The sequence below is a fragment of the Drosophila miranda genome (genome assembly GCF_003369915.1).
Source record: "Drosophila miranda strain MSH22 chromosome Y unlocalized genomic scaffold, D.miranda_PacBio2.1 Contig_Y1_pilon, whole genome shotgun sequence".
NCBI classification, from domain to species: domain Eukaryota; kingdom Metazoa; phylum Arthropoda; class Insecta; order Diptera; family Drosophilidae; genus Drosophila; species Drosophila miranda.
The window spans coordinates 2,577,813-2,597,743 of record NW_022881603.1 but is presented as its reverse complement, the minus strand read 5'-3'; the positions used below and the strand labels follow the sequence as shown (position 1 = coordinate 2,597,743).

At 44.1% G+C, this 19,931-nt stretch overlaps 1 pseudogene; it reads left to right on the top strand.

The window, feature by feature from the left end:
* The window catches only part of LOC117185773, a 111,344-nt pseudogene extending 96,272 nt beyond the window's left edge, over nucleotides 1-15,072 (top strand).
* Nucleotides 15,073-19,931: the final 4,859 nt, after the last annotated feature.

Genomic DNA, 19,931 nt, shown 5'->3' with positions numbered 1-19,931 from the left:
TTCGAATACTCAGTGATAAAATAATTATTAGAGTTATATTTTTGAGACACACATACGTTTGTTTGTGTTTATTGAAAGTTTTGAGATCCCTGAGAACAACATGGAAATCGTTTTCCGGTCGCAGTTTGTCTGCGAAAGTTTGTTCCGGTTGAGGAACTTTTGTTATTTACATTCCTTCGGTATGCAATCGGTATATGACAGGAATCGGGCATGGGGAATGGGGAATGGGGAACGGGGAATGGGGCAATGCCATCAGAACTATTCCTTTGGTCGGCTCCTTTGCCGTGAGCGTTTCCTTTGCACTTTGCATACTTTGGGGCGCATTAGCAGGACGCCCCGAATTGCCTGACAGAAGCAGACGAGCGAGGACTCCGTTCGGGATCCTTTTTTCGTTCTTTATATTTGCATACATTCAAATGGGAATTTTTCACATATTCTGTTCATTTTTTGCCAGGAAAATGGGCAAAAAAGGAAAGCGGGAAATCCGCTTTATGGGTCAGCCAGCTTGGTGCGTACTCAAAGTGTTTTTTCCCCGTTCATTTGGATTAATAAAGTTGCAAGAACTTTTTTAATGATGCTACAGGCGCAGGTGGGGGCCGAATGTTTATCTATGTTTATGTCATCGCCACATGCAACCTGTGGAAAATGAGGCAGCGGCTGGGAAAACTGGCAGCCGTGCACGTGCAACCGGCAGTTCTTTAATGGGCTCGACTCTAACGGTTGAGAGCATTAAATGTAATTTTATAAAAATAAAAATAATTATCTCATCTACGGCGGAAATCATTAACTTGTCATCAAATGAATTGGACACTCTCTTTTGTCTGTGGTAATTCATTGAATCATTAACCTGTTAAAAACCACACAAACAGCACAAACATTGCTAATTAATTAATGATGACCTAATTAGCATAATTAATTAGACAAACGAATGGAACGGACTGAGAGTCGGCACTGATTTATTTTGACACCTCGAAAACATTGAGGGAAATATCTGCAGCTTTTCTGCGGTACGTACCGCTGCCCACTCATTTTGAGCAGTCATTGACTTGGTCCGGAGCATTACCTTCACCGTAGGATGGCCAAGCGAAATATTCGTAATTACTAGCCCCAGCTGAAACGCCGGACGGCGGACGGCGGACTGCGGACAATTGCGGTCCGGGTAAAAAACAAAGAAAACCCAACCAACCAAACCAAAAAAAGGTCAAGGTTATTCAACCTGAACATTGAAATACTTAACGTTGGCTGTTAATATTTAGAGCAAGCCAGTTTTCATGGGAAAATCTCCCACTGCTCGCAGCATCTGGCTGGAAGCTTTGCTCATCCGAAATTCCATTAGCAGGAGCATCCTAAGAACAAGTCATTCGTAAGACCATGCCCCAAAGTCGGCTCCACACTCTCGTTTGCCCAACGGAGTTGGTCAGAGTGGATTGCAATGCGAGACACGCTGCAGCAGTATGGGAAGCCGCTGCCTCTGCCACAGCAACAGTCGAAACTGCCCCTGCAACATACGGCAGAGCTCTGCTGCAACAGACGGAAGCGTGCTCATATGTGCGTGAAAAGTTTTCCAAGCGCGCAGCCCAACAAAAGGTCCCCATGGAGTGGACATTTGGGCAGCAGTCACCACTGCAGTGACGCACATGGGTGCCAGCGTTATGGGTTCGCATCGGTGGCGCTATCGGTGTGACTGTGGATGTGGGCTTGGTCTTGCTCTTGGTCTAGGGCCTGCGCTCTGGCTTAATTGCATTTCGGTTGACGTGCATGCATCATGCTAAACTGGGTGTGAAGAGGAAAAGTGTCAGCAGATCCACGTGCTCTTGCACGCTCAAAACTCCGAAAAGTGGGCTATTCCTCGCCAATAGGAGGCAAGAGCACACTTTGCAATTGAAGGGGCAAAGATTCAATCAATAATACATTATTTAATGGCCCATCAAGAACGTGGCCTTCTTTTTGTGCGTTTTAGCCAGCTCGACTTCACATAGTGATTATTGCGCCACTGGGGGCTGACCACTGGGCATTGAGTACATTGAGATACCAATACGAGTATGACATCAATAGGCCATTGAGCTGTCAACGCATCGAACGCTCCACTTAACCGGCGGTCTTCTGGGCCTTTGTTGCTGCTTTTGGCCACACATCAGCAACTGCCAGCCAAGAGTTGCACAAAAGAGCAGACAGACAGTACATGTGTGCACACATGCAACCGTTTCTCGCCAGCTGGCTACTTCACACGGGGGCATCATCCGTTGGCGTGCTCCAACTCCAATTTCAGTTTGCTTTGCGACGCGACGCCGCGCGGTTCATCGAAAGACACTGCGAAAGACCCAAAGAGCTGCTGGAATTGGAAGTGTATGTGAATGGGAATGGCAGTGTGTAGCTCTAATTGAAAGTGGTACGCGCTGAAATATGAACAAATAAAAAATGAAAAAGTAATAATAATAAAACACTCGTAGCTTGGTAGTAAAGAGTACATATGGCTATATGAGACCGCTCTGAGACACGCTTCCATGTCATTTATCAATGGTCGCATATGGTGCCGCACACGGAAATGTTTGGCCACACTTTCGGCAGCGCGTGCCTCGTGCCCATAACTAGTGGCAAGTCTCTTTGTTGACCTCACGTCGCAAACGATTCGCAATCGAGCAGCAACCCACCGAAACGGTACATAGCACTCCGGTATCCAATTTGCATTTGGCCAATGCTGTTTGTGTGTGCTTTTCCATTGAATATTCCATCTATGCTAGAGTATCGCTGGAAAAAAACTAAACTAAACTAAAAGTTGAATCAAGCGACAGCAGGACACAGGATCATGTTGTTCCGTCGCAGTTGTACCTACAACGTGGAGCAATCAACGCGGCATTATGCGAAGGTAAAACATGGCGTTGCATACCCCGAATAAATGTGGCAGCACCGATTGCAGAAAATGTACGTTATGGTTACATATGGTTGTGGATAATCGTATCATTATGTAAGGGATTAGTAGCGTAGCTGAGAGAGTGTGTAATCTATGGCACACCTCGATACAGACCTTTACTGCTCATAGCCTTCACCGCTCTCCATTGGCGGCACAATCAAACCAAATGAGTATTCAACCCACCAAAGAGATAATCATAGCCCTTGATTAGTTAGTGGGCTTGAAAGATGGAGATAGTCATATGACCCAATCCCTGAACAAAGTTGCAGACGGGAGCTACACTTCATCACATGTTAATCTGTTCAAATGCAGATACGTCTCCGTTTGTTGCTTTGGAAACAGGTAGATCAAGCTCAAGTACCCCTCCACTGCCATTACTCCCACTCCCACTATACACTTGATCAATTTATACGAGTATTTATAAAAATTACAAAATTACATCACTGACAAACTCCCCTCATCCCACAAAATTTGTTATCCCCTTGCGACGCGCACAGCTTTTAAAAATATTTTTGTTTGGGCTGGAAATTGAATTCAATTCTCGGCGGCTTAGGGAAATTACAAAAAGGGAAATACTCGGGGATAAATTGTTGCTTTTCCTGATTTTCCTCTTTTTCGTTCTCTCTCTCTCTCTCTCTTCTCCATCTTTCTCCATCCATCCGTCTGTGGCTGTGGCTGTGTCTGTGGGTCAACTGTTAATGCTGCAATAAATTAGAAAGCAATCAAATTTAATGTGGCCAAAAGAAGGCGCGACGTTAGAGAAGACAAAGACGAAGACCCAGAGCAAGCCCAATAAATCAACAAGAAAAGCGAATGAAATTTCCGGGCTGCTTTTGGACACAAAAAGAAACCAACGGCGGCAAATAGCATTTGTAACTAAACACACAGTGGGAATTAATTAAATAATATTTTACGGGCCTTGCTTTTGCGCGGTGTAATAACTGTAAACGCACACATACATACACGAAATGCTGGGGTATGCGAGTTTAACTAATTCCGTGGTGGCGCTGTAGTCAGCCCTGTTTTAAGCCAATTACATGGCAGGGCGGCTCTCGCTCCAGAAATTAGGCTGCGAGGGCCCTCGGGCCAAGAACTTGTGTTTCTTGTGGGAAAAACAGCAAGCAAACAAGCTGCAGAACCAGCTAAGAACAACAGCCAGCAGCAGCACCAGCACCAGCACCAAGAGGGCAGGACAGCACCGATGCAAACTCGAGTTGGTAATTGAAAATGTCATTGCAATGCTGCTGCGGTTAGACAACACTCAGCAGCTCCGAGCTCTGAGCTCTGGGTTTTGAGCTCTGAGCCACGGTTATTGCTTTGGTTGATAGACAGTTGGTGGCGTGGCATATCCGCAGTTGTTTCCGTTGTTTTTTGGGAATGGGTAAGCCACAGTACCATCCACAAAGCTCCCAGCCACAAGCAAATTGCAGTCGCATCTGCTAATTGTGTAGGAAAGCAAGGAGAACGACCAGGCCAGGGGGCCACAAAGTGTTTAAACTGCACATATAGTGCACACTCTCCAGTAAAGACTTATGCCACTTCAAGGTACTGTTTCGCCTGCTGCATCTAACCCGAATCCACTGGCTTTATTTATTTACAGAGCTCCGTAACATTGTACAAACTGGGTGTGGGCACCACGTTTGGGGAGGCCATACTGCACGACTTGCCACGCGATAGCACCGTTGTGACGAAGACAACCTGCGAGCTGCTGCGCGTCGAGCAGCAAGATTTTCGACTCATTTGGGAGGTAAGTTCCTAACATACAATTCCATTGGGGACTCGGGTTCAAGTTCCCTTCTTTCTTGCGCACTTTTAACCACATCAAAAAGGAGCAGTCGCTCATCAAATCCACCTCCAGACAGCCCTCCTTTGCCTTCATGTTAATGAGCATCTGTGATGGATAGATGATGCATGACTCAAATGATATTCAGATTCATGTGGCAGAGCAGCGTCCTGGCATAGATATTTGCGGTATGCCATCGTCAGTGCTGAAAGTATTTAATTAAAATTTCAATTAACATTTAATGATGCTCACAGGTCCCGACCCCGATCCCGACCCCGACCCCGACCCGTCTAACAGCATTTTCCTAATGAACCGCCTCGCAGTCCTAAGCCCGAACACATGCCGGCAGCTCTGAGCCCTCAGTGTTAAGTGCCCCAGGCTCTGGCTCTCTGTCTGGCTCCGGCTAGGAGTAGCAGTGGCAGCAGGTGGGAGGGGGAATTAAGCCAAGGTGCTCTTGTGGGCCAAGTAGTTTATTATATGTTGTCTCTGTTTATGTGCGCCAAATGGCATTACAATGTAATGACAGGCTTATTGCAATGCATCATTCATGTTCGTTTCCATTTTCATGTTGCATGTCCTGGCCGCGTTAGCGTCTATGCTTGCCAGGACCCAAGGGAAATTCGCCCAAGTACAAGCGATAATTAAATGGAACTAACTACATTCATACTTACATATATACATATATGTATATAATATTTCATCCACCTATCAGCAGTATACAATTCAAAGGCAATATCAATAGAATATCAATTGGAATTTGCCTTAGTCAAGCCACAGGATTTGAATGTACTTACGGATATAGCGATGGGATGGGATGGGTTTCCTTTTCCCCCAGAGCGGGAGGCTTACTTCTGGCAAATAGTAAATGTTTGAACTGCACACAAAATGCACTGCAAGAAACGAGATTAATGCAGCCGAAATGATGGAGGGAATCTTCTCCTTCTCCAAAGTGAAAAATTCAATAACATTTCACCTGAGGGTTTCCTTGCTTTTGTCAGTATAAAAATGCAAAATTTCTCTGTAAATTCGGAACACTCACTAACAATACCATTTTTGGGGCAGCTGAGGGAGGGGGAACCCCCAAAAAGTCATCCCTTAAGGCACGCACAAAAGGTATAAACCACACGAGCACACACATGGAGGGCCCCCATTCAGGGGCGGACAGAATGCCCCCTCAAATTGGGGCATATACTATTGTGCAACATTATGCCAACATTGGCTAACCCAAAAGCAACACAAGTGGTTAGTGGAAAGGGGGGAGTGGCAGCGTGGCAGAGCGGCAGAGAGGGTGAGCGATAACAAAGTAGCTGCGACAGCAGGGCCACCACATATCACGTATACGCAGTGTGCAACAATGGACTGAATGTGGAAGCTGCCACTGCTGCACCATCATCAGTAGTAGTCGTACCAGTAGCAGCCATAAAAATGTTGGAAACTGGGGAATTCCCTCGCTCTGCGTTCAGTTCTCTGAACTGCGTAAATGCGATAAAATCCGGGGCGGCGAGGGCGATGGAGAGGGCCAGGAAAATTGAAAAGGAGTAAGTAAAATGTATATACTCGTACGGCGTATACTCGATATAACCTTTCGCTTTTCGCGGGAACTTGTGTTCTCCGCCATGTCCTGGTCCTGGTCCTGGTCCTGGTCCTGGTCCTAGTCGAGTGTTTGATTTGTGCACAAATATTTACCTGACTGGAGGGCAAATTGAAAATTTCAGATAAAGCAATTGTCGACCCATATGGCAGACCATGAGCGGGTAAGTGGAGAAAATAGAATTTCGGGCTAATTAACGGTCTCATTTCGATCCCAGCTAAAAATGGCAGCAGAGCAGCAATCGACCAGCATCCAATGGCAGCCAATTATACCGGACAAGCACATCGAAGCACTCGTAATGCGATTGGACAAGTCGTGTCGAGTCGAGTCGAGACCAACTGAATTCAATTGCAATTGCAATTGCAATTGGATCGGGTTCCGTTCGTTGGATCAAGTTTGGATTTGGTTTCCAGGCTGCAGCCTCATTTACTGCCTGCCAGGAGGATGTTAGTTGTGGCGCAATCAATGGCGGATATTGCACTCGCCTCTTGCGGTAAATGTGGCATAGCGCTATTGAAGAGTTCTACTTTGAATGCGGCTTTCAATTGCTTTTCAATTTCAATGCCATTTGATTACAACATATTTGCATTCAATTTCGGACGCATTTTATGCCCAATAAATGGCATTCAGGCGGCTGATGCAACAGTAACAATAGCATTTCCAAAGCCTGCGTAATCCTCAGTCCATAAATATTTCATTCCTATGGGGCTGGTGGGTGGGTACGAGCTGTATTGAATGCCCAGTGGCATGCACACAGTTGCATGTCCACGGCCATGTGGTTATTTATTTATGCACAAACTCAATTTGCACATGTGCACCGGCAGCACCGAGCACCACGCACCAGTGAGGTAGAGGCAAATGCTGAAGGATTTTCAGGGCTAACGACTGGAGTAGGGACCAATTTTCCGTAGTAGTCAATTTAAACTAAACTTGTGAACCAATTCTTTGCCAATTTATGATGTTACATATGTAATTGAAAATTGCACTGAAAATTCTGTTGCGATTCGATTCTTCAGAGCTCGAAGTCACGCGACTTGAAATTATTGCCACCTGAACTCAGGGAAAAATTTTATAGTAAAATGAAGCACACCCATGTTTAAATGGAATATTCGATATTCTCAATACTAAAATTGTGAAATTAGTGAAGGGGATTAACACATAAAAATGTATTACAAAGTCTATTTAATACGGTCCATATTAAATCTGAATATAAAACACTTTAAAATAAATAAATAATATACATTTAGAATGTACACAGATGTTACATATATTTCCTGCAAATGTGTTATAAATATAACATATTAAGCTATTAAATATTAAATATATTTAAATCGAATATTTTCATGTAAGTGAAACAATTTCTTCTATCAATTTCCACTGTCGGGTCAAATCTATTGGTTTCAATTTTGAAATCTCTGGATTACAACATCTTTTTCCCATTCAAATGCCATTCGAATGACAAATAAGGTTTAATCGGAATGCATTTGTGAATTCTGTTCAAGGCGAAGACCTTCTGAGCCTCTCCACCCCTATGCTCGCTCTTTCTCGCGCACTGCCTAATTAGCTCCGCTTATTTTGGCCCTGCTGTGCGTTTGATAAACGAAGTGAGTTTAATTAACGTCAACGTCGACAACGACAACGCCAGCGTTTTCTGCTTATCAGGTGGCAGAGCCTCAAGACTTGCCAGAAAGCATAACAAGAAAACAATTTCGCACCGTCTAAGCCCCCGACTAATGGACATTTTACTTGAATGTTTTTTAATTGCAGAAGAACAAAGAGTTGATGAATGACATTTTCATCAATTGCAAATTGAAGAACGGTATGTAAACGGGAGAAAGCCGCATTAAAATCACCACGATATTTATGCGCACATAAAACTGATTGAATAAACATATTAAACTCACATTAAACATTGGGCAACCATCCACATCCAATCACACACTAACACACGCACACAGCCACAGACACAGACACATTTTGAAAAAACATTAATTAAAATAAACTGCTGTGGGATATTTGATAGGTTTTGGTCCTAGCGTACAGCAGATGGCAGCCGCCCCATCGCCCACCAAGCGCCCACTCAGCCCGGACCACCCCAACCCAGCATTGCCCATCACCGAGGTAAGCGGAGAGCATCCACAGGGAGGGATATACATACATACATATATGTATATGTATATGCATATACTCGTACATATGTATGCTTGTAGCCCAGCTACAGGCGCATAAATATTAGAAATATAATTTTTCCGACATTGACGACGACTAATGAGTTAATTTGCTGCTCCAGAAACTGTCAAGGGAATTACAAAATATTTATGTGTTATTCATGAGGCTGCTGGAAATTGGAAAATGTCCCTTTCAAAGGTTTTCTATAATATTGTTGTCCTTCTGGCTTTGAAATTTGCCCTGAAAGCTCTTATCTTTTGGCAGTAAAAACTTTAATCTGGCCTTAGTTAATGCGACAAATTGAAGATGAGCTGGAACGATGCCAGTATAATCTCTCGATATGCGAAAGGGAGTCTTTACACAGGCTTATAGTCGGCTTTTTAAGCGTTAAATTATAATATTCCTTAGAGGTGTACGGCAGGGCAGCATTAGAATGTACACAGGCTGAACATCTCAGTGCAGTTTATTTTTAGTTCATGGCTTACTTATTTCGCAGACACCGAGTCCTGCTATGAGTAGCATGGGCTGGGCTCTACGCACATTACTCGTGGCCGACAACTCAAGCTGCCTGAAGGATCGCAAGGTAGGAGAGGCAAATGGACGACTAACTTTTTTATGATGCTAATTATCTCTTTATCTTCCACTCTGTTCTGCGGAGGTTTCGGGAAAGTTAATACGGAAGTGCGCACCCGGCACTGAGCTCGTCGATTGGCTGGTCAACCTCGCTCCAATTGTGCACACCCGCGCCCAGGCGGCGGGCATTTGGCAGGCCCTGGTCGGGGAAGGCGTTCTCACACATGGTAAGCTACGGAAGTTAATGCGGCCATTTTCGCACTTAACAGGCCTTCACATATTAATTTTAATCGATTCCGCCGCAGTCAACAAAGAGCAGCCATTCAAAGATAAGTGCTTTCTGTATCGATTCCGGCTGGACGAAGAAGGCGGTGCACCAGCGGTCGGCATCCCCCAGGCAGAGGATCAACACGCGGCCAACGAGCATATACGCGAGGCACTGAGTGCCCTCTTCCAACATGGCCCGGACGCCACTTTGCGTATGATATTGCGCAAACCGTAAGTGCCACAAGACCACACACACCACAAACGCACATTGTTGCATATTCAATCATTGACTCGCAGCTCTCACGAACGGACATCGGAGGAACTGGAGCTGGTATTCGAGGAGCTTGTCCACATTGCCGCTCTCTCCCATCTCTCGACCAGCATCAAGCGGGAGCTCTCATCGATATTCGTGTTCGAGGCTCATGCCCAGGCGGGCACAATATGTGAGTATTGCCCCACAGCCACAGCATTCAAAACTCTAGAGACTTTCGAAGCCAAAAAGCAAAGTTTTTGGAAACTTTTTAATTCAATTCCAACTAACTATGTCTCAATAAAAAGGACCACCCCCTCTCGCATAAAGCCCCTAAAGCAAAAATTATAAGTACTAATAAAGACTTTTATCCCTTAACACGCTTAACCCATCGCAACAAAAATAAAAAACAACAACGACTACAACAACAGTATTCAATCAAGGCGACGAAGGACGCTCCTGGTACATCCTCCTGAAAGGGTCTGTGGATGTTGTGATACACGGCAAGGGAACTGTGGCTACCCTGAAGACGGGCGATGATTTTGGAAAGCTGGCCTTGATTAACGACGCACCCAGGTAAGAGTGAGTTCGAGAGGACAGATCTGGTATAAAAGCTTATCATTCATAATCGTCAAACTCCTCATCGTCAGCGTGTCCGTTTGCATCTTTTCATAACTCCTAGTTGGCCAATATCTGTTCCCAATTTAAACTCGAGATAGTGGCTGAAAGTTCTCTCTATACTCTGTACTACAGTCTGTGGTTTCCTACTCATGCATTCCGTGCGCATTGTGTTTTCTCTGCGTTGACAATGCCACATAGCGGACAATGGCCAAGGCCCCACAATGGTAACATGAGTCGCCTGGCCGCTTGGGTGGTGCAAGAGGCAAGACGACGACTGATAACAAGAGGCATTGTGTGGCATTTAGAGCAAACAATTGAAAATTGAAACAAAATATTAGCCCAAGCCCAGGGGCAATTTGTAAGCCGTTCTCCAAACTTGGGGAGCACAGGAAAGAGTTTAGTTTTGTCAAAGGCGAGCCCCGTTCAGTTCCATTATATTCGTGGGAAAAATAATTGAATCCCGGGGATAACTCATTTAAGCTGGTTATTTATTCCAGGCAAATATGATGGTATTATTATTATTATTCTGTATGCCAGAAGCTGTAGCTTCTTTTGGGAATAATCCGTCTGACTTTCTGACCGTCTGACTGTCTGACCGCCGCAAATGCAAATCGGTGGATTCTGCAAATATTCTGCCGCTGAAATGCAATTTAAAATACTTTTAAAAATAAAATTAATGTCTACATTTTCGCATGCAGCGACTTTTCCATCAGCTATGGTCGAATATAATAGTAGTATTTTATTTCGTTATTAACGAAAATTCATACAGATATTGCGAAATATTATCCATTAAAAAGTTTCTTCCACAAGCTGAAAGTTTTTCCGAATTGTGAATTTTCCGAATTTTCTGAATATTTGTCCGGATTTCTCTTCCGACAGAGCTGCTACCATTGTACTCAAGGAGAACAACTGCCATTTGCTGCGCGTGGACAAGGAGCATTTCAACCGGATACTGCGCGATGTGGAGGCCAATACATTGAGGTTGCAGGAGCACGGCAAGGATGTTTTAGTGCTGGAGCGTGTGGCCAAGCAACGTGGACAGCATTCGGCATTCAAGTGAGTGGCTAATCAATTTTTAGTGTCCGCTCAAATTTAATTGAAAGTCAGAGCAAGTCGATAGATTCAATTTGATGTTTCTGTCTCTTTCTCCCCCTCTGCACCGCAGATACACGGTCATGTCGGGCACACCGGCCAAGATGCTGGAGCACTTACTGGAGACCCGGCTGGGTCAGTCCGTTGGTGGTATGATCCCTTCCTGGACGACTTTCTGCTCACCCACATTGTATTCATGCCCGTGGTGCAGCTGGTTGATGAACTGGCCAATTAATATCCTTTTCCAAAGCAACAATCTTGACTACTCATGAATTTCGCCCTACATTTCCATCAGCCATCGGTCTGTAGTCTTTAGTCTGTGTTGGCCTTTGCCATGCCAGCCACGTCCCACAGCTCTTTTGGACACTGGGGGTCAAACCATTTTAAAGCCTCTTTTACCACACTAAAGGCCTCCGCTCAGTCCCTGGCACTTTAAAAACGCCAAAAGTTCAGTGTTGGATTCAGGAGTACGGCCCGAGAGTCACGTTCTCCTTGGGTGGGCAACGGAACAGCTCCACGGCGACAGTTTAAGTGTTGGCAGCACGCAAGCCACACATGACCCCGATCCAGACCACACAGTTCCGACGCCCAGTCCAAGGGGGTGGTGGTGCAGGAGTGGGCTGTTACGTAGAGTGTGGCACAAATGCTAACAAGCAAAACACTTCCGTCCGGGGCGGAGTCCAACAGTGGAGCTTCAGTCGAAACAAAAGCCGCAATTGATGGCTTTCAGAAATGTTTGCCTAAGATGGAATGGGTTTTTGTTCGGCGGGTCGGGTGTCTGGTAGAGAGTACTGAAGCCAATTATGCCTGAAACTAATCCCACAATCTGCATTGGAATACGTGATGTGTTTAATAAGCAGGAGCCTCGGCCCGAACTAAGCAACTTGATCGGGAACAAGGGGAACAATGGGGGAAACGGCAACGGCAACCTTGTTGAATGGTGTAAGCAGGCAGACAGATTCAGGACTCCAAATCCAATTCCAAATCTGAGTCTCCAACGAAATTGGTTTCTCGCCTTAACCGCTGTGTACCTTCCATTGCAATACCCATGAGGACGCCCAGACACCGGAGGATCGTGAGTATATAGTCAACTTTAAGAAGCGCGTCATCCAGTTCATGCAGAAGTGGGTCATGGCCGTGCGGCATGCGGCCTTCGAGGAGCCCAGTGTGTGTGATTTCATCGAGGACCTGGCCGCCGAGGTGGAGGCCGATCCCGATCTCAACGAGGAGACCAGCATAGTGCACAATGTGCTTACCCAGATGGCTCGCTACCAGGAGGATCGCAATCAGAATGCCGGACAGAAATGGAAGTTGCCACCGAATGGCCAACCCATTTGTCTGTTCAGTGGCAATGCAACGCCCTCAAAGACGGTGATACGGCCGGACGACGACAGTAAGTGTTTGGATAGCCCTCTATGGGAGATACTCGTATGCAAATGGATCGTTTCTCCATTTTCGTTGTGCAGTCATATTCCGGGTATACTGCGCCGACCACACTTACTGCACCCTGCGCTTTCCCATGCACACCACGGCGGAGCTCATCAAGGCCTGTGCCGCTGAAAAGCTGCAGCTGAATCGTGGACCCGAGGACCTGTGCCTCGTCGAAGTCAGGTCGAACGGAGAGCGCTCCGTGTTTAAGGATAACGACGTCAGTATACCCACAGGCCTCTCGCTCAACGGCCGTCTGTTTGTCTCCGTCAAGGATCATCTGGATGCCTTGGTAAGCCTACTGCAAGCAGCGCAGCCAATGTCAGTCCAGACTTCTATATTGGTTGCTCCTTTCTTTTCCAGACACAGCTGCAGGAGCAGGAGTGCCCCACAGAGGGTGTAGACATCGATTTGGAAATACTGAGCACCAAGGAGCTCGCCTATCATATCACCCTCTTCGAGTGGGATCTGTTCTATGCCGTGCATGAATATGAATTGCTCTATCACACCTTTGGACGCCATCACTTCGGCAAGGTGAGTGAAGCGAGTAGTGGAGGAAGGAGTGCAGGAGTGCAGGAGTGCCCAAAAGTGTGAAATGTCTCGTTTGGGTAATTAGCCTCCCAGAGAGTGGCCACAAAACTGTTGCCATTTGTCATCTGTTTTGCAAATTGAGTTGGCCAGAAGTTGGTCCCACTCGAAGTAATTTAAGATGTCCCAAAAACTATACGTGTAGAAGGAAAACTTTCAGGAAAAGAGGAGGAATTCCGTGAGGAATTTGATCATTTGTCTGCTGGTTTTTGTCTGATTGTTGTCTGTTTTCTTCTGCTCTTTCTCCTGCCGCAGATCACGGCCAACTTGGATGTCTTTCTGCGTCGCTTCAACGAGGTTCAGTACTGGATTGTCACCGAGCTCGTGTCCACGCCCAGCCTGAGCAAGCGCGTGGGTCTGGTCCGGAAGTTCATTAAGCTGGCAGCCTAGTAAGTGACGCCCCCTCCCTCTAAAAAGTTGCGACAGATTAACTGCTTAGCTTCCCCTCTCTACAGTTGCAAGGAATACCAGAATCTCAACGCCTTCTTTGCTGTGGTGATGGGCCTTTCGAACATGGCCGTGTCGCGGCTGCACCAAACCTGGGAGAAGATACCGTCAAAGTTAAGGAAAATCTTTAAGGAGTTCGAGGCCCTCATCGACCCCAGCCGCAACCATCGGGCTTATCGCGTGTTTGTGGGCAAGCTGCAGCCGCCCCTGATACCGTTCATGCCGCTGCTGCTTAAAGACATGACCTTCGCCCACGAGGGAAACAAGACCAGCCTGGACGGACTCGTGAACTTTGAGAAGATGCACATGATGGCCCAAACGATGCGCACCATACGCTTCTGTCGCTCCAGAAGTTTGGGTAAGATTGATTGTCAGCCAGCCTCCGACGATTCGTGATTTTAATTAAAATTAACCAATTTGTGGCAGGACTGGAGCCGCCGTCACCCAAGAGCGAGGGCGAGGTGCGCTCCTACATCAGCAGCTTTCGGGTCATCGACAACCAGCGAGTGCTCACGGCCATGTCGCAGAAGGTGGAGCCCACCAGGAAGCTATAAGCAAATAGCAGATATAATATAGCCCAGATATAGCAGATCGTATTAGCCAGTAGAGAGAGTACTTAAGTGTCTAACCAAATGTGTGTGTTAAGTGTTAATCAACCAGCAATCTGCAATTAGCTGCACAGATACGAGCTTAGCTGTTGCTGCCCAGAACCGCGGTCTCGAGAACAGCCGCTTGCAAAACTTCTGTTTGCATTCGCATTCGAATTAGCCTAGGCTAAGTAGAGTATTTATGACCCAACTATGGACTATCTAAACTTTCAAATGAACTGAAACCCCAACCAACCCACAAACTTTTTGCTTTAGTACAAAACGAAACGAAACGAAACAAAACCACAAATTTGACATTCGGGGCAATGGAATCCGGAGTCCCAGCGGAGGCCGAGAGAAGAATATACGTACATACATACATTGTTAATACAAAACAAACAATGGACGAGTGTGATAATAAACATTTAGAGGAGACGACGTCAAAACCAACAGCACTAAAACTGCATAATTTCCTACCAACTTTTCTACGTACATACATCTATATCTCTATCTATATCCTACGCAAAGTATTTTGTATAAACATACTACAACAGAGCATGGAATTTATTTTTTTAGAACCCTTAAACTACAACTATTACACAGTCTAGTTGAAGCTAGTTATTAACATTTAAGCCTAGGGGATAAGTTATCTAATTTGTAATTTCGGACTTTCGTTTTCATTCAGTAATTCTCGATACCATACGCCCTATTTAGCGTGAGTCGCAAATAAAATACCCATACATTTATTAATATTTATTTACACAACACTTAATTGTTTTATTTTGTACATAATTCAGAGTTTATTTTGCGTTAAATTAGCCAAAGAAAAATGAATACATGCATGTGAAAGTGCAATAAAATAATTAACACTGGAGAGGGACCTTACTAGCTGTAAAAATTAGTAATATAGTATGTGAAAGACCACAAGAATCGGTTCACATGTACATAAATATATATTTAAAGTAATTACTTTGAATTGAACAGCTCCCGATATGATATCTGGTAATCCAGCTCATATCAGATATCATGGGCGGGTTGATCTTCTGGTAAGACATCGTAGTTCATTCTAGAATCGTAGTAGCCGTAAAAACTCCAACTCCTCTCCCAAGTAAAGGTCTCTCATACAACGATATAACACTTAACCTACCACAAATCCTATACGTATTGTAACCAGAACTTTGACCATGATGCATTGGCTATATGTCGTGTATATGTATTATAAAATATTTGTCCTTCTTTTTTTGCATAAACAACTATAATCCAAGACATCAGCAGTATCCTGTGGTTTCTCCCCCAGAAAAAAAAAAACAACAACAGAAAACGAATTTTCAATGAAACTTTTATATATAGAACATAATCTGAGTATAGCGAGCCGATTGATACGGAAAGGGCTTGTTAACTGAAGATTTGTATCGATTTCGAATTGATTTACATGCAACGCAACACCAATTTAACGTGAGTATGTGACCAGTTTGTAAGATAAAAAGAGTTAAAGCCCTTAATTACTTTATCTACACAATGTGCCACCCATGGCAAACCTGTGAGGAGGAGGCATTCAGCAAATCTTCTAGCGTATATGTATAGTATATATACATACATACATATATACAACCAAATTGATTCGTAGAACCTAGATTCTAGTTTGTATAGGGAAAAGAAAGCCATCTGTGTCAAAGGATGGAAATGTATCAATGTATACTTTTGGCAACAATAAACAATGTTGTTGTTGTTGTGCACCTTCAATATTACCGATATACTATATACTGTATACTATAAGCTATATACAATATACATATTGTTGAAATTTGAAGTGTAACCATAATATGATCTGTCTGGCAACGCTAATTAACATAATGTACATGAACAGCGAGAGCCTCTGTTATCTCTCATCTCTCCTATTCGTATGTAAGTACATATGTACACATCTCTTCAGTTCTGAATAAACCACTTATGAGCACAGACGCGTCGTTCTCTATTTAATACATGACAAAAGGCGCAATTAACAATAGGTTATGGGCCCAGATCACCGAAAGATCGGGCGTGTATTAAAGACAATGAAAAAACCGTGGTAGAACTGGAAGTTAATATTTTGTTTGATGCAATTGCAAATAAATCGTGCACCAGTTAGAAAGTGGCGTGTAGCAATTAAAACAAAATGAGTGTGTCTCTGCAAATTGAAAAATTGGGGGAAGACAATTACGATGTGTGGTCTATGTCCATGCGTAGTGTATTGATCACAACGGATTTGTGGACATATGTAAGTGGTAAAACCGAAAGGCCACAGGAGGAAGCAGCAGGAACACAGGAACACTTGGCACAGTGGGACAAGGCTGATCAAAAGGCGTTGGCATGTATTATATTAAATGTAAAAGCAACGCCGTTGATGCACATAAAGTCGTGCACAACATCGAAGCAGACGTGGCAAAAATTACGCGATGTACATGTGTCAGTGGGACCAGTGCGAAAGGTACAGTTATACCAAAAACTTTTTCGGCAAAATATGCAAAACGGTGATAACGTGGTACAATATGTAAATTCTTTCGTGGAAATTACTGAAAAGTTAGCCGAGCTAAATATCGACATTCAAGACGAGCTAAAAGTAATAATGTTGTTGTCGAGCTTGCTCAGCGGTTGGGAAAATTTCGTCGTGGCGATAGAAACACGCGACAGTCTGCCGTCGTTCGAAACGGTAAAAGTACCGAGGGGGAACGTTGTGAGTTGCAGCGGACACCGCAACTCTACAGTTATACCCGATACTAAGTCAGTAGGAGAGAGAGCCACTCCGGCAGACGCCGCTAATTTGAACGACACGACAAAGAGTGCGTGCGAGAGAGACAGAAAATCAGTCTGATCGTGACGTCGGGGGCTGCGTAGCCAGTGCAAATTGATTTGTTCCTTTTGGCTATAAAAATGATCTTATCTGATCCAGATTCAGCAATCTGATAGATATGATCATTATCTATGATTCTGCGTTTTTAGTTTTCTCGTATCCTCAATATTGTGGATGCAACAGATTTTCGTTCTTTGTGGGGGCGGAAGGGGGTGAGGCGAAATTTTGAGATATACGTTTTAAAGTGAGACAGGAGTGCGGATACCAAATTTGGTTACTCTAGCCATAATAGTCTCTGAGATTTTTGAATATCCCCAGATTTTCATCCTTTGCGGGGGCGGAAGGGGGTGTGGCGAAATTTTGAAACAAACTCGTCTCGGTCCGATATATTAGGAGTGTGGATACCAAATTTGGTTGCTCTAGCTTTTATAGTCTCTGAGATCTAGGCGCTAATGTTTTACTCTAAGCAAAGCTAGTAGCATAGCCATGCTACGTGTGTGTTAGAGAGAGACAGGGCGAGAGAAAATTAAATTGTTTTCTTGATGCTGGCTATAATAATAATACGATCTTATTCAAGTTCTGCAGTCTAAAAGATATGGTCATTCTCTACGATTTTGCGTTTTTGGTTTTCTCGTATCTTTAAAATTGTGGATGCCACAGATTTTCGTTCTTTGTGGGGGCGGAAGTGGGCGGGGCGAAGTTTTGAAATATTTTTGTAGCAGTGACATATCACAGAAGTCTGGATCCAAAACATCGTTGCTCTAGCTCTTATAGTCTTTGAGCACTAGGCGCTAATAGGGAAGGACAGACGGACAGACGGACGGACGGACAGACGGACAGACAGACATGGCTCAATCGACTCGGCTATTGATGCTGATCAAGAATATATACATATACTTTATGGGGTCGGAAACGATTCCTTCTGGACGTTACACACATCCACCTTTAGCACAAATCTAATATACCCCAACATCGGGTATAAAAATACTTGAAGAAGGAGCACGTAAAGACGAAAGAGACGATCGTGAGCTTGCTGTACAGGCAGTGTACGCACACACACAGACTCAAAGAAACGGTGCGCGTTCGAAGAATTACGGCGCCAGTCGAAAAGACAGCAAACGAGACGGCCAGAAATCCAACGAGCATCGCGAGTTTCGAGGAAAATTCTACAAATGTAAACAAAGCGGGCACCGCGCATCCGAGTGTAAAAGCAACAAAGATAATACGAAAGAGTGCGTAAGGGATGAAAAATCAAACTGTTTAATGCACAGCTGCGTTGTTAAGCAGCGAAAAAATTCTTGGTGTATCGACAGTGGGGCAACATCGCATATGTGTTGTAATAAAAATTTGTTTGAAACCTTTAATAAGAAAAACACAACCATTATGTTGGTTGCAGAAAAGTATATTGAGTCCCTAGGTATTGGAACTGTAAAAATTAAATCAAATGAAACAAATATAGAATTGCGAAACGTGTTGTATGTGCCGGATTTAAAAATGAATTTTTTGTCGGTGAGCAAAGCAGCCGAGTTCGGGAATGTCACTACATTCGGAAATTCAGAAGCTTTAGTGCGAAATAAACATGGACATATAATGTTGCGAGCGGTACAAGAAAACAATTTGTACGTGTATGGAGTGGAAAAAACCACTGATGCAGTGCATTTGATATCCGATAATGGCATTTAAATTTTCAAAATTTAAAGAATCTTTGTGAGAAAGAACGTGTAATCGGGATGAAAATTAAAAACGTATCCGTAAACACAAATTGCGACACATGCAATAAGGCTAAAATATGTGCATTGCCGTTCCCACAAAAGGCAGAACGTGTTACGAAAAGTGTACTCGAATTGATCCATACCGACGTATGCGGACCTATGAATGTTAAATCTCTGGCTGGAAACCGTTATTTTGTTACATTTATAGACGATTACTCGCGAAAAATTCACGTATATTTTATGCGCGCCAAAAATGAAGTTTTTGAGAAATTTAAAATGTATAAAAGTTATGTTGAGTGCCAAACCGAAAAAACAATCAAAGCCTTGCGAAGCGATAAAGGTACTGAGTACATAAACGATGAATTTACAAATTTTTTAAATGCGTGCGGAATAAAAAGAGAACTAACGGTGCCTTACACACCTCAGCAAAACGGCGTTGCTGAGCGCGCAAATCGTACAATCCTTGAAATGCCTAGGAGTATGTTAATTCATGCAAATTTAAAAGAATTTTTGTGGGCTGAAGCCGTTCAAACTGCAGTATATTTGAGAAATAGATGTCCGACCAGAGCGTTAAATGGATGCACCCCCTTCGAGGCTTGGAACAAGCGCAAGCCGTCGGTAAACCATCTGAAAATATTTGGTTCACGCGCATTTGCACTGGAAAAAACCAAAAAAGGCAAATTCGTTGCAAAAGGAAAGGAGTACATTTTTGTTGGCTACTCTTTTGCAGCAAAAGCATATCGTTTATATGACCAAGAAAAGCGAATGATAGTGGAACGCCGAGACGTCAAAATTGTGGAGGGTGAGTTCGTCAAGGAAGTAAATGATATTTACGAAAATGGAGATCAGACTGAGGATCTTGCAAAAATCATCATACGCTTTGAGTCAAACGAAGAACCTGTGCAGGTACAAACTGTTGTTGAGCCTGAAGACGAAACGATTAGCAACATTGACAACAGCGATGATGATGAGGAGGTGTACTTCGTAAGTGCAAGCGATCCAGAACAGAGCCGCAGCTCAGATGAAGAAGACATCCCACAAATACGTGGCCCAGGAAGGCCAAAAATCATTCGTACTGGTCA